This window comes from Lycorma delicatula, chromosome 5 (genome assembly GCF_047948215.1).
Source record: "Lycorma delicatula isolate Av1 chromosome 5, ASM4794821v1, whole genome shotgun sequence".
Taxonomy (NCBI): domain Eukaryota; kingdom Metazoa; phylum Arthropoda; class Insecta; order Hemiptera; family Fulgoridae; genus Lycorma; species Lycorma delicatula.
In genome coordinates, this window is record NC_134459.1 from 65,510,771 (window position 1) to 65,525,341 (window position 14,571).

General features: G+C 28.6%; 2 protein-coding genes across 4 annotated transcripts in view; one reads left to right on the forward strand and one right to left on the reverse strand.

Moving 5' to 3' along the window:
• Window positions 1-14,571, reverse strand: part of Calx (sodium/calcium exchanger 3) — a 623,183-nt gene that overhangs the window by 151,008 nt on the left and 457,604 nt on the right. The gene's annotated exons all lie outside the window — the stretch shown is intronic.
• The window catches only part of Trax (Translin associated factor X), a 639,975-nt gene that overhangs the window by 5,351 nt on the left and 620,053 nt on the right, over window positions 1-14,571 (forward strand). The window contains exon 2 of the mRNA XM_075366331.1: window positions 1,388-1,474. The gene's annotated coding sequence lies outside the window, so the exon portion shown is untranslated. The remainder of the gene's footprint in view (window positions 1-1,387; window positions 1,475-14,571) is intronic.

Sequence of the window (14,571 nt, forward strand, 5' to 3'; positions counted from 1 at the left end):
AAATTAACAAACTATCAAAATCTAATGGATGGTGAATTTAATTTGACATGAATTACCTAAGTTTCCTGATTAACCTAATAACTCTTCTCATAATTCTTTAAACTTAGGAAACATTTTATTCATTTGATGATACTTTTTTTTTTTACTATCAAATAAGTTATTATATATGTGTATGTTATTACATCAGAATAATTGTATATTGCTATCTTAGACCAATAATTTCATAATAGTTTTATTGCTTTTATAACTTTGCAACATATAGTAACACAAGACTGATATGGTTTTAGGCCACTAATAAAAAAAATATCAACAGCATAATTTTATATAATTCTAATAGCCAAGAGCATTATACAGTTTGTGAAAAGGTATTGCTTTTTACTGCATTTAAATTGCTTTATATTATCTGTGACAGCTCTACTTATGAATGTAATGCATATAAAGCAGCCTTGGTATTATCAGAATTGCTTTCTCTGATAGTAATGGTGTTTTTGCTATAAGCTAGTCTCTGTGGTGGTTAGAATGAAGGTGTCACTTTTAGGGGTAAATATTACACATGTTTCAATGGGTTTGGAATACTGGCATGCAGCAGTATATTCAGTTTACTGAAAAAGGCAATGGAATTGATGCATTATCTGCTCTTCTTAAAAGCCTGGCATGGGATGCTTGTTATTTTTGGAAATTACTTTGTCTTGTTTCAAGTTGGCTGCAATAAGTATGTTATAGCATCTCACATTTTTAAAATAATAAAGCTGGTTTTATTATTATTGTAAAGTTTTTTTTTATTTAGTACACTGAAACTTTTGGAAGAGTTAATTATAAAAAATACTGTTCTTTGCTGTATACGTTGTAACACAATTCAGTAATTAATTATTTTACACACAAGTCAACGTTCTGTGTTTCATTTTAATTATTTTGAATAAAATTCCTTTGCAGTGACTGACCTTAACAAATGAGGATGGGTTTGCTAGTGCAAAGACACTAGCAGTTTTAAATAATATGTTGTGTTCTATGTAATAGTTGTAGTTCGGAGTCCAGTCTCTACATTTTCTATTTTATTTAAATTTTCTTGAATTTAAAATAATATGTTAGGGATCATTTCATACTGTTTCTGCTTAATTCATCAAGAAGGATGGCAAAGGAGTATTTTTAAATAAGGTTATCTCACTATTATTCAGTCTGTTGTACATTATATGTTTTGGTGTTGTCTTGAGTACAAAATTTAAATTTTGCATTGTTTTTTAAATGTTATCCATAGGTTTGACCCAAAAATATAATATATTAATGGGATTTTTGGGTGTGGAAGTTGATTACTGAATTATAAGTTATGAAAAATTATATTTTAGATTATTTTTTAAAAACAACTGATTAATTTAAATATTTGTTCTAGGATCTCCATTATTGTTGTTGTGAAGTACTGTATGGATATTACAGAAAATATTTAGTTATTTATGTGATCTTAAGGTATTAATTTATGGTAAGTATAGACCTATATTCAAAATATACTTTTCTATGTAATTTGGTATTTTATAAAACTTTTAATGTTTGATTACAATGTGTAAGTATTTTTTAAAAATGTTACACGGTATTTATTTTTATTAAAATGTATATTAGTATTTGATTAAACATCTTCTGGTATAATTACCATCAACTGACTACAGATCTTATCCAATTTTGTTGCACAGAATTGTAAGTAATCCAACCCACCTCAGACTGATGAGATAAATAATAAGTGACTGGTGACTACAAAGTACCAGGCTTTTTGCCAGGAATTGAAACAGAGACAAATTGAATTAAAAATCAGTGTGTCATTTACTAACTGACTGATCAGCCACACACACATATATATATATATATATATATATATATATATGTATATGTATATACATATACATATATACATATTTTATATGTATATTTTTATAACTTTTTGTAATTTTAGTTTATATTTACATATCTTTTCTTATTTTTTATGATTTATGTTTACTTTATATGTGTTGTATATAATGCTTTTGAAAAATTTTAACATGACAAAGATTCATTAATAAATTTAAAAAAATATATAGTTACTTTTTTTTAATATAAAGAATGTTAATTATGAGTTTAAGCTTATAACCTAATGTTATAACCTAATGTTTGCTTTTTAACATTATCTTATTAAATGTTATTTTTAAACATTATCTTATTTTTATTAAGTATCGTAATTATAAAATCTGTGTTTTCAAAAGGTAGATTACCTAGGATCATGTAGGTATAAGCTAGTACTTCAGGTTATTAAGAGGAAAATGTTATGAGCTAGGTATGGTTCAATCTTGGGAGGAAAATATGGAATAAATTTGGATTTTTTTAATATTGTGCTGCAAAGAGTATTGGAAGGAAAAATTGAATGCATGCCTAGTTAGAGTAGGAGGGAAGGATTTGCAAAAGTGGATAGATCAAACACAAATAATACAGTCAAACGTATTTTGTTTTTTTGCTGATAGGATGTTTTAAGCAACATATATGTGAAGTTTTATTGATAATATTTAAATTAAAGTTTGTATTATTACATGCTTATTTTTGTGTGCATTCTTGTTTAAATTTTTATTTCCTGGTATGAAGTCCAAGGAAGTATTTTTTTTTTGTTTAACCTCCGGGACCACCATCAGGTACTGCTTCTGAGGATGAGATGAATGATTTGCATTGTGTGTGAAAATGCCATGCCAGATGGGGATTCGAACCTGAGACTTCCGGTTGAAAGGCCGAATGCTCCCACTTGTGCCACGAAGGCCAGTAAGGAAGTATTGTAATTGCAAAAAATTTTGGTTTCAGATTTCAACAGAAATATCCATTTTGACCATCCCTGCATCCATTTTGACTAGTTTCAGCATGACATCTGTACATATGTATCTGTCTTGCATAACTCAAAAACAATTAGCCATTGAAATTTTGGATTTAGGACTGTTGTAACATTTAGTTGTGCACCACCCCTTTTGATTGCAATCGACTGAACCAAAAGTGCCCAAAAAAACGCAAATCCAAAAAATTTGGATTTTTTAACAACTCAGCTTCAAAATATTTGAACTTTTTCTTTCAAAGCTGTAGTAGGTACTTTTTCTTTCTGTATGTACTAGGTATCCATGATGTGTAGTAAACTGGAAGATTTTGCTGGTGGTTCAGTTATTATTAATAGGTTGGTCTCTTTGTGTTTAGGACAAGAAAGTTCAGCAATTCTTTGTCGTTCATATTTTGCAGTGAAATTAAAGTAGGGATGGTGATGGGTGAGAGAGGTATGACATTCTTCTCATATTTTGTGACATTTCAATTATTTTCCTTTGTGTAGGTGAATGATTCTATCAACCTAGTGATGCCAGTGTAGTATTTTGATGTATGTTTCTCATTGTGTAATATCTGAGTGTTTTAGAGTTTTTTTGTTTGAAAAGAGACTGAAATGGATGAACACATTTGTAGGATCCTCACTGAATATATTTTTTTTGCATTTTGTGAAATAATTTTGATCTGTTATAACTTGATATGGATGTGAATGTCTGTTATGTTCATTTTGAGTTTTGTTGTTGATCTGTTAAGAGGGTATATAGTTGTTTAAGAAAATTTTTGTTTCTGTTTTTAATTATATAAAATAAAAATCGAATATAATCAAAAACTTAGTTTTCACTGTCAATTCCATTCTCATTTAATCCATGTTATTTATTTTTCATGAACTAAAATTATCATATAATTAGTAGTTGGTCTAAAATGTGCTGTTAGTATAAATTCTATAAGTCTTAATATTAACACTCATTAGTATTATTTCTATAAGTGTTAGTAGGTTTTAGTGTTAATCATTTCTGTAGGTTAAGGACGTCAACTATTTTTAAACCTGCTATGTGCAAATCTTTAATCTAAGTTTTCAATCTGACTTTTTCGTCCCAAATTAGAATTCATGGGAAAGGAGTCGTATGTGTATATTATAACTTAAGCCATATATATTTGATTTCATAAATTTATATGTTAAGGTGTTAGTTATGATGGTACCAACTAGTCAATGGTTTTGAAGAATTCCATTTTCCAGTTTGTTCAATAATTTAAATTTTAATTTCATTATCGCACTGGCTGCAGTACAGGTTACATATGTCTGTATGAGCATTTACCATGAAGTATTCTCCCCTTGACTTCTTTTTTGTGGGTTGCTGTATTTTTCATCCATCCTCAGTTATCTTTTTATGTTATACTGAGTAATTCTAAATATTACATTCTTATCTGGGTAGCCGATACTTCACCATAACATTGCTAAGTAATACAAACAGTTCAATCAATGACTGACAGTGTTAGAAGAGGTGAAAGTTTATAAGATATGGATATCCTGTAACGCACTAGTGGAAATGCGAATTCTGGACAATGGGGACTTAAAACACAAAAAAATTACATCCATTAAAAAAAAAACTGCAGCCACTGTGTTATTAGGTTAAGTGTGGTAGCTAATTTTTTTCCATCTTAAATATTACATAAAATAAGTTTAGTTTATTAGGGTGATTTTTAAGTGGTATGATATTTTATTTTTATTAGAGAAGTGGTTTTTAACTAAATGGTAAATATTTCATGGGATACAGTATAAACAGCATTAAATAAAGCTTTTCATTTTTTATTACATTGTTTATTTATCACAATTTACTTGAGAGTCTCTGACGTATATTACAGAAAAAGCTGCAGTATTTAAGGAGGAAGTTTCTTTCACTTATTAAGCAAGATTACTTTTTTTAAAGTAAAAAATAGGCTAGAGAAAGAATATTCATTTTTGTTCCCTTTTTAATGAAATCCAGTATTAAGTGAAATTATCCCTTAAGTATTTATTAAACTAAACTTTTGAGAATAAAGAAAAATTTTTATAGTTGAATTGATGTTGAATTTTATTAAACATAGTATTATTATTACAGTTTGTTGAGTTTGTAAGAATTTCTGGAATGCTTTCACTATATGTGAGATTTACTGATTGTAATTATTTTATTTTGTGTGTGTAATCGTGCATTCAGTTTCTATAAGTTAATCTGTAAAAAAAATCACATCAGGCAAACTGGGTATGCATTAACTATAGGTACAAAGACCAAATACAAATATTACACAAAAAACTGAATCAACCTTTGACAAATTTTTTATAGAACAAGAAACATGAAATTATTAATCACAACATGCAAATTTTACCCAAAACACAAAAAAAGTTACAAATTTAATGAATTCGAACATGATAAAATATATGAATACACCACATTAGACAATAAACAATACAGTCTTTCTTTTCCTTTTTAGCCTCCAGTAATTACCGTTCAGATAATACTTCAGAGGATGATATGTATGAGTGTAAATGAAGTGTAGTCTTGTACAGTCTCAGTTCGACCATTACTGGGATGTGTAGTTAATTGATACCCAACCACCAAAGAACACCAGTATCCACAATCTAGCATTCAAATCCATGTAAAAATAACTGACTTTACTTGGACTTGAACGCTGGAACTCTCGACCTCCAAATCAGCTGACTTGGGAAGACATGTTCACCATTAGACCATCCCGGTGGGTTAAACAATATATTCTAAATACACTGTTGATCACTTGCTAAAGAGTTTTTCTTACCTCTTCAAAACAGGTGTCATCAACACAGCACGATTGTTGATGAAGTTGAATATAAGTTCCAATAATATCTTTGGGTATGCCTAATATTTCTTTATTTTTTTCTATTTTAGCTATGAATACTTGTACATTAGTTAATCTTAATTTAAGTTCAAACCTAAATTTAAGAGGAGATTATTTTCTTTATACTATTTGATATTTTAATTATCAAACTGATTGAAAAAAAGTGCTGATTTATGTTCTATTTTTACTTGCTTTTCTTTAACTCACAGTATTTTTTTTCATGTGTGTCCTCAAATCTTGCATGTTTAATTTAACATACTTCCTGATATTGCCAATTGATAAAATTTTGCTCAGTTGCTAATGGTTGGGTGAGAATACAATATTCCACCACTACTTTTGCAAACATCCTTTCCTACAGGGGTAAATTAAGGGTGCAGCTGTAAAGAATTGCAAAATGGCTATGTGGAGTTTTTGGGGTCACAGATGACAAATCTAATAGTTTGACATAAAAAAATTGTATGGGAGTTTATATGGTTTTGAATTTGATAACATTTTATTATCACTCATATATATATATATATATATATATATATATATATATATATATATGTGTGTGTGTGTGTGTGTGTGTGTGTGTGTGTGCGCGCGTGTATACACATTTTTATATTTTATAAATATATTAGAAATTTCAGTATATGATGTTATCTTTTGAAATCCAAATTAACCTACTAATTAAACTCATGCAATGTATGATAATAATTAGATTAAAGTATGATTAAAAAGTATAAAGCAACTTTTGAAACATTTTGAAAACTTTTTGAAATATTATTATGAGCAGAAATAAAAAATATCCTTAAGTAAATATCCTAAATATCCTTAAAATATCCTTAAGTTAAGTTTTTTATTGAATGTTATAATTTTTGGTTAACAGTTTTTGGTTTTGAATCATAAGTGTTTATGATGCAACATCGGCTGCTTTTCAATGTCAATTAATGTTTAATATTTTATTTAATGCAAGATAAAGCATGCTAGTTTATGTACATTGTAGGCTGTATATGAGTAAGCTGTTTTATGTGCTAGCTAACATTGAGAATTGATAATGAAGTTATACCTTTAAATTTACCAGTCATGATAACCACCTACTTTACCAACATACCTTAAAGTGAACAACAAAATAATAATTTGTTGTATAATACTGAGGAGTAAACAGCAGAGAGACCAGGTGTTTATGTACAGTATATAATTGCCCTAAAGGGCCAGTGTTGAATAAACTTTATATGTCTACAGCAGTGTTTTGACTTTATTGTATGTATCATAAACACGCAATGTACTTGAGAATTTATACGGGAATGGTTTTAAAAATATACCTTTAACCTAAAAGGTACTTTAATCTAAAAGAGTTGCGAATACTAGAAGAAGAAGTGGTTTGTGTGCATTAATATTTCATTGCAATAAAAGTTGCTTTTTCACCTGGTTTTTTTTACCCTTTTATTGACTAAAGATAAAGCATACCATGCACAATTGTATATGTGTTACTATCATCGATCTATTGGAAAAAAAAGAGAACAACAAATAACTTATATAATATATTGCATTCATACGTTTGATATTCATAGAGTTTTGTTATATAAGAAATGACATAAATCTTTTTCTCTAAGGAGAAATTCGGTTATCTGCGATTTCTTCTTATTTTAGTTTTCCGTTTTTGTAACACCATTAAAGAAAGGTTTTTTAGCGTTAAAATCATTTGTTTTCCAGATGTGGATGCTTTCCCGTTTGTTATTAGTTTTTGTCTTCCTGAGATACATATATATATTACATAATATATGATAAACATAAGTATTAAACTAATTCATTTGAGAATGGGAATTATGTAAATACATGCAGCTGGATGGAAAAAAGCTGGATGTAATTTTGTACCAGTAAAAAAGAATTGCTGTTAGCCTTTTATTCTTTTGTAAAACTGTTAAAGATTTTCCAGGTACAATCAAAACTGATTATAATCTGCCTACCTTAGTTTATGTTGTATTATAGTAAATTCATGATTACCCAAAATAATACAGTTGATTATGTGGATAACAGAAAACTTGGATAATGTAGAATTGTTGTGATTCCATGTAACATGTTGAGAAATTAAGTCCATTAAAATAAGATAATTTGTATAACAGTTATCTGATACTTTCAAACTGATTTCTATGTACATTCTTTCTTTACTTAATCTGATATAGAAGCTACTGAGAATGTATGCTTTTCTATCACCTGTGTTTAGTTCCTGTTAATGAGAGACACTAGATTTAACATCATACTTCGAAGCAGTTTTTTTTTGTAAAGGTTCCTTTCTGTCTATTAAATAATTAGATTAAAGCTCCTTTTAATAATCATTATCCAAACTACAAAGATTAAATTCAATATCTGTTCCTGTTGTGGATAGACATGAAATTTAAATAGATCTTCTAAAAATGGTTATGTAACTGATCTTTCCAGTGCATTTCAGTTTCTAAACTATGAAAACCATACAGCTTATGTTGTCAAAGAAATCATGGCACTTTTCAGGCAGTATTGACTTATAGAATTGACTCTGGTTATCTTGAATTGTCCACTAACTGAATATTCTTAATTTTGTCCTTATTTCTGTATTAGATACTCTGTCCTTAGATGTTCACTCATCTAATTTCAGTTAATTTTTATTTTCCGCATTTCAGAAATGATCTCATTTCACTTAATTTCTGTTGCTGTTCAATCAGCATCCTTATAATTCAGAGTGCATTGGCCATCATTTTATAAAATTTCAAATAATCAATAGATGAAGGGGTGTTATTTGATAAAAATCCATCATAACAAAAGAAAATAAACAAAAATTGTTATTCTATTGTGATCATCTATATAAATTTTGTAAAAATCTAACATATTTTTTTGCTATAAAATTTTGTTTAGGTGTCTTTGGAATTGATGCAAAAGCGTTTGTTATATAATACCACACTTCCTTAAGAAATTATTGATCTCATTTTTAATATACTTATTCTTTCATTAGTTAACTGATAAATACTAGAACTTTGTACATTTTTCTAAAGATTCTCTATTAATTTTTGCCTTAATTATGGCCCTTTAACTCAAACTTTTTTTTTGTTGAATAGACTTGTGTAAATTTTAATCTAAATATATTTATGAACCGTGTTTATATTCATTTGCTTGAAATTAATTTTACAAAACTGTTAAAATAGTGTAAAGAAAAAAGTCAGAAAAAATAGAATAGTTATAAGTAATTCCTAGTCAAAAGAAAAAAATAATCGTCCACTAACTAGTAGATTTGTAATAAAGTAAATAACATAGGCCACATAGTATAACCTTGCAGCATTCTCTGAATAATTAAAACTCTAGTTCGTTCTTTAAATGATCTTTAGAAAATGAATTTCTATATGTTGATGAAACTAAAATGAACATAAAAACCAAAATGTAAAATTATAGTGTTTTTTGTTTTTTTTAGTTTTGGTTGTTCATTTTTCTAAAATCCTTAATTTGCTTGTTTTTCAGTATTGAAAATTTTCTTTAAAACTTAGTTAAAATCTCTCACATTTTTTTAATAAACTTCTAAAATCTTACCCGTTATTTCTTTATAAATTCTTACAATTTTACTCAAAATCGAATTCTCTACAAGTTTAAATCTTTTAGCTGTGTGGTATCCATTTAACAAAGTTATTTTACACCAAACATAAAATAGCGTGTTTTTCAAATTCAAATTCTTTTATTTCTTTCACTTTTACAAAATTAATAATTAATGGAGTAATCCTAATACTAATTATAATTGTACTCTAAGGTTATCTATTCATAGTCTAGAACCAATATTAACATTGTTTTATAATACAATTTAATATTCATTACTTAACTTAACTTAATAATTATTAATTTAACATTGTTTTATAATAAATTTAATATTTATTATTTAACTTAACTTAATCATACTTAATTTATATGATTTATAATCAGAAGTGAGTTTTGTAAAAGATGAAAGATTAGGTGTCCACAAGGGTCTTGCCCGTTTTGTGGCACCATCCCTTTTATATGAATCTGTTTAGTTAGAGTAAGGGGATAAAAAGGAAACAGTTTTATCTTATATAGGAGAATTAGATATGGTTCAATTCATGATTTACTCTGGCGGTAACTTATCTTTTCTGCAGTTAAGTATAGAGAAGATCAATCGTCAAATATTTATGTATTCTAATAAAACTTTCATCCAGTGCTACCCATTAAGTTATATATGTAAAAAATCTATTACTATGTTAAGACCAATAATATAAAGCATTATAATTAATTATATATATAATCATAAATCATGTAATTACAGGAACATACTTTCAGCGTCATCAATATTAATTAGCCATTCTTAATAGCTTTAAGAAAGTGTTTAGGTTCCTACTCGTCTTTATATCATTAGGAAGTATGTTATACAATCTAGGAGCAGTACTTGAAAAGAACTTTATATAACTCGTCTTATTTGCTCTGGGGACATATACATTCCTTTTACTTCTAAGTTCGTACTTGGTTATCATACTTTCTTTATGACCACTTCTGATAAAGAAAATTTTCATTACTTTATAAACATATAAATAACATAGCGGTAATATAGACAATTCCCTAAATATTAGCAAAGAATGAGCCATAGTTCTTTTTTTACTATTCATTCTAATGAATCTTTTCTGGATTTTGATTTTGGAATCTAAATTTGTAACATAAGTTCCTCCCAACAGCTGATGCCATAGTCTAGTCGACTATGCACAATAGCAAAATAAAGTTTTCTCATGGTTATTTTTGGGGATAGTTTGTTTAAAAAATAAAATATCCTAAGATAGCTTAATAGTTTTTGCTTTACTAGTGCAATATGATTCTTCCAGGTTAGCCCACTATCTAACACAATGCCCAAGTATTTACAAATATCACGTTCGATCTCACTACATTCTAAACAATTGGATTTATTTATCACACATTTTTTACATTTGTATTTTATTGTAAGTGGCAATCTTCCCCCTTAAGCAGAAGTTATATACAAAGTTTTTTCAACGCTCAATATCATAGAATGATTTGAAAACCATAATCGAACTCCGTCAAAATCTGATTGCATATCCTCAGCCACTTCTATCCAGGTGTTGCGGACATAACACAAGGCAGTATCATCTGCAAACGCATATACATTATTTTAAGCGGGGCCGAACTGACACTATTTACATATATTATGAATAGTATGGTTCCTAATACGGATCCTTGTGGGATTCCTTATTGTATCCCAGCAAAATTACTTAAACACCCTTTTATTCTCACGTACTGTTTCCTGTTGATCAGATAGCTCTCAAACCAATCAAATGAAATACCTCGAATACCACTCATCCACAGAATGAGTAGAAGGACATTGTGGTCTACACAATCAAAAGCTTTTGTTATGTCTAAAAATAGACCGCTCACACATTTCTTATCATTTATGCACTGAAATACTTGGGTAGCAAAATTTAAGAGCAGCTGTTCAGTATTGCTCCCAGCCATGAATCCATATTGGTTTTTACTAAAAAAAAAGAAGTTTTATTGAGGTACGATATTAATCTGTTCTTCAAACATTTCTCATAGATTTTAGAGAAGATAGAGAATAGGGATATGGTCTGTAATGAGCAACAGAGTTTTTATCTCTTTTTTTAAAGACGGGTATTATTACTGCTTTTTTTAAAGCATCCGGGAATTTCCCAGATTGGGGGCTACAAGAAAGGTTAAATCATGTGATATATGATCTACCGCTAATTTAACCATTTTTGAGCTTATTCCATCAATACCAGGGAATTATTGTTTTTGAGATTTTTGATAATATTTTCAAACTTAGCATTAAGGACAGGTTCAACGAACATTGATGACACTTCACATTTTATATTTGCTAGGTCATTGTTTGTATCATTACAATCTTCATTTAATTGCTTACGTAAGTCACTTACAACATTTATGAAATAATCGTTAATTATGTTGGCTACTTGAAATGGTTCAGAGATATTTTTATTATTTCCATTATTTAGTTCAATAATTTTATCTTTTCTTATTTGACCAGTTAAGGAATTAATTACTTCCCACTCCTTTTTAGAATTTCCTTTACATCTGTCAAACATGTTATCATAGTATTTTTGTTTAGCCACTGTAATCTTAATTTTAAGTTTATTCCTATATGTTTTATAATGTTTAATTAAATGTAAGTTTAAGATATCATTTCACACTGTTTATCTGTTATCTATGGTTTTCATTTTTTGAATTGCTTACTCTGTATGACTAATTGTGTTTTAGATTCGTTAATAATTTCAATAAATTTTTTTTATAAAATTATCAAAAGCTGCTGACGCATCATTATGCATATAAACATCCTGCCAGTCTACTTTAGTGATAAGGGAAGTGAATTTATGATAATCACTTTTAATAGCATTCATATTATTCTCATTTTTAATAGTATTGGAATGCGTCAAATTAGAGATATGTGATATCCCTATAAGATTATGATCTGTTATCTGCAAATGGCTCACAGTTGAAACTATTTCATAATTATTTTTATTTTCTATTCTTGACAATAAGTAATCAATGCATGTTCCACTTGCAAGTCGTGTGGGTTCATTGACTAATGATTCAAAACCATGACAGTTATATATAGTTTTATACTCATCTATTAAGTTGGATTCGGAAAGTAGGTTTAAGTAAAAGTCACCAATTATTATGCAGTTATTAGAATTAATTTTAGACAGCACATTGTTAAATTCATTTAAGAAAAGCCTCTTATCCTTACTATGTAATATATATAGCGCAAGTATTGTATATTCAGTACCATTGTGCTCTAGCTCAATAAGAATTGCATTAGATGCAGACAGAGATAAAGAAACCCTTCGGTAGTTCAATTTAGAATTGATATAAATAATTATTCCACCTGATCTATAACCTTCATTGCAATTAGCTATTATATCATAATTTTTTATTTCGTATAAAGATACTTCATTTGACATTATCCAGATTTCTGATAAAACAATTAAATCTGACATGTTTTTAAATTTAGATAAATTAACTAATTATTCATCAAAGTTCTCTCGCAGACTACTAATGTTTTGGTGCAGAATTTTAAATTCACAGTTCATTAATTTATTAAAATTGGTAGGATAATTAGGAATAATAAGAATTTATTTTAACATAAATAAGTGTGCTTATGGTAATTTGTTTAAGTCCTTTTTATTCCTAATCTGCTCAACTTTTGTCTTTTTCATTCTTCTGTATAAATATTTTCCCATCTCGTAGCCAGATGTACTTGTAACCTTTAGAATTTTTTGCCTGGCGAGCGAGCGCATATAGCTGTCTCGGTGGACAGAGTGACTCATTAATGTACATCGGAGTGTCAGTTGTAAATCCCATGTTTAACGTAGTGATAAATTTTTTATCTTGTTTCTTCTTCATGAAATTTTCCTTATCCCACCTTCTGACGAACTTGACAATGATTTCGTCGGAGGGAATCATTGTCAAGTTATTTTTCCCTGGTAATCTGTGACGAGCATCAATCATTTCATCCGTAATTTGGAAACCAATTATGTCTTCCACTTTTTTAATTATATCAACAACATCTTTATCATCTTTTTTGGGGATACCATGAATATCTATCATACTTTTACAACTATATTGCTCCGCATCCTCAAGTCTGAACTCAAGCTGTTTAACTTGTTGACGGAAATTATGGTTTTCAGCTGTCAAATTCTCAATTTTTTGAACATACTCTTCTAATTTTAGTGTCTGGTCAGCAATGTTTTTTGAGTTATCATCAATCTTTTTGTGTAGGAGGTCTGACGATTCAGTCATATCACTTATCATAACGTTACTGGGCTATCTTTAATTCATTTATCGCGGACATCACGTCATCAAGTGTAAAGTTGTTTCCTTGTACAGCAGTTTCTAGTTGAAGATCTTTTCTTTTGTTTAAGGCGTAATGTTCACATCTCCAAATTTCATTATTAAATGTTAACAATTCAATGCCATCTTTGCTCATATTTTTACAGCTTGGATGAAATAATGTCTTGCAGTCAGTGCAAGCTATTTTACTATATTTAGTGGTTATATTTTTATTACAAACTCCACATTTAGGCATGATGTTGGCGTAAACAGCAATGTATGAAGAATAATAAACCAATAATAAATTTTGAATAATAGACGGCGTGTAGATCCTCTGTTGATATGTATTCACATCGAGCGCAAAGTTAAGTTTCCCTAAAAATATTATTCCATTTCATTATTCAATTACCATCAATCACTACCGCGAAAATAAGACTCCGCATTTCACTACTTATCAAACACCAACACGCTAATCGCTCCCGATGTTTACTCCTCGGACTCTGAATCATTACTGATTGTGTTACTTTTTCAACTTCCATCTTTTGTCTTTTAGCTCAGATTTCTCGAATAACTAAAAATACAGTTCTGAGACCTATTTTTTTTAATTTATCAAATCAGATTCCATATAAAACTTAAAGATTTATCCCTAAATTTTGATCGAAAAAATTAAAGTTCGGCTTAATTTTTTCTGAAGGCCCAGAAATCAGGGCGGAATTTTTTGCTAGCCGAAACTCTGTAACGAAGCTTTTCCGAACCTATGTTTGTATTTATTAACTTTCTTCTTCATTTTTACCAGTAGAACATGTCATGAAAGTTTACTGCATTCTTTGTGAATCACTGTACATAAGGTGAATTAAAAGTTAAATATAATGTAAAATTAAAAAGTTGTTGATAAACCGATAGAAAATGACGACCAAAATGAATGAGAATAGATTATTATTAATATTTTACAAAGAATTATAGTACTTACATTTTGAAAAAATGATAAAACGTAGAAGAATATGTTTGTGTGGATGGTTTAAAGTGAAGTCACAACAAAAAGCAATTAGTTATTGTGTCATAATTGGAATCTGTTCATTACGCTCTTAA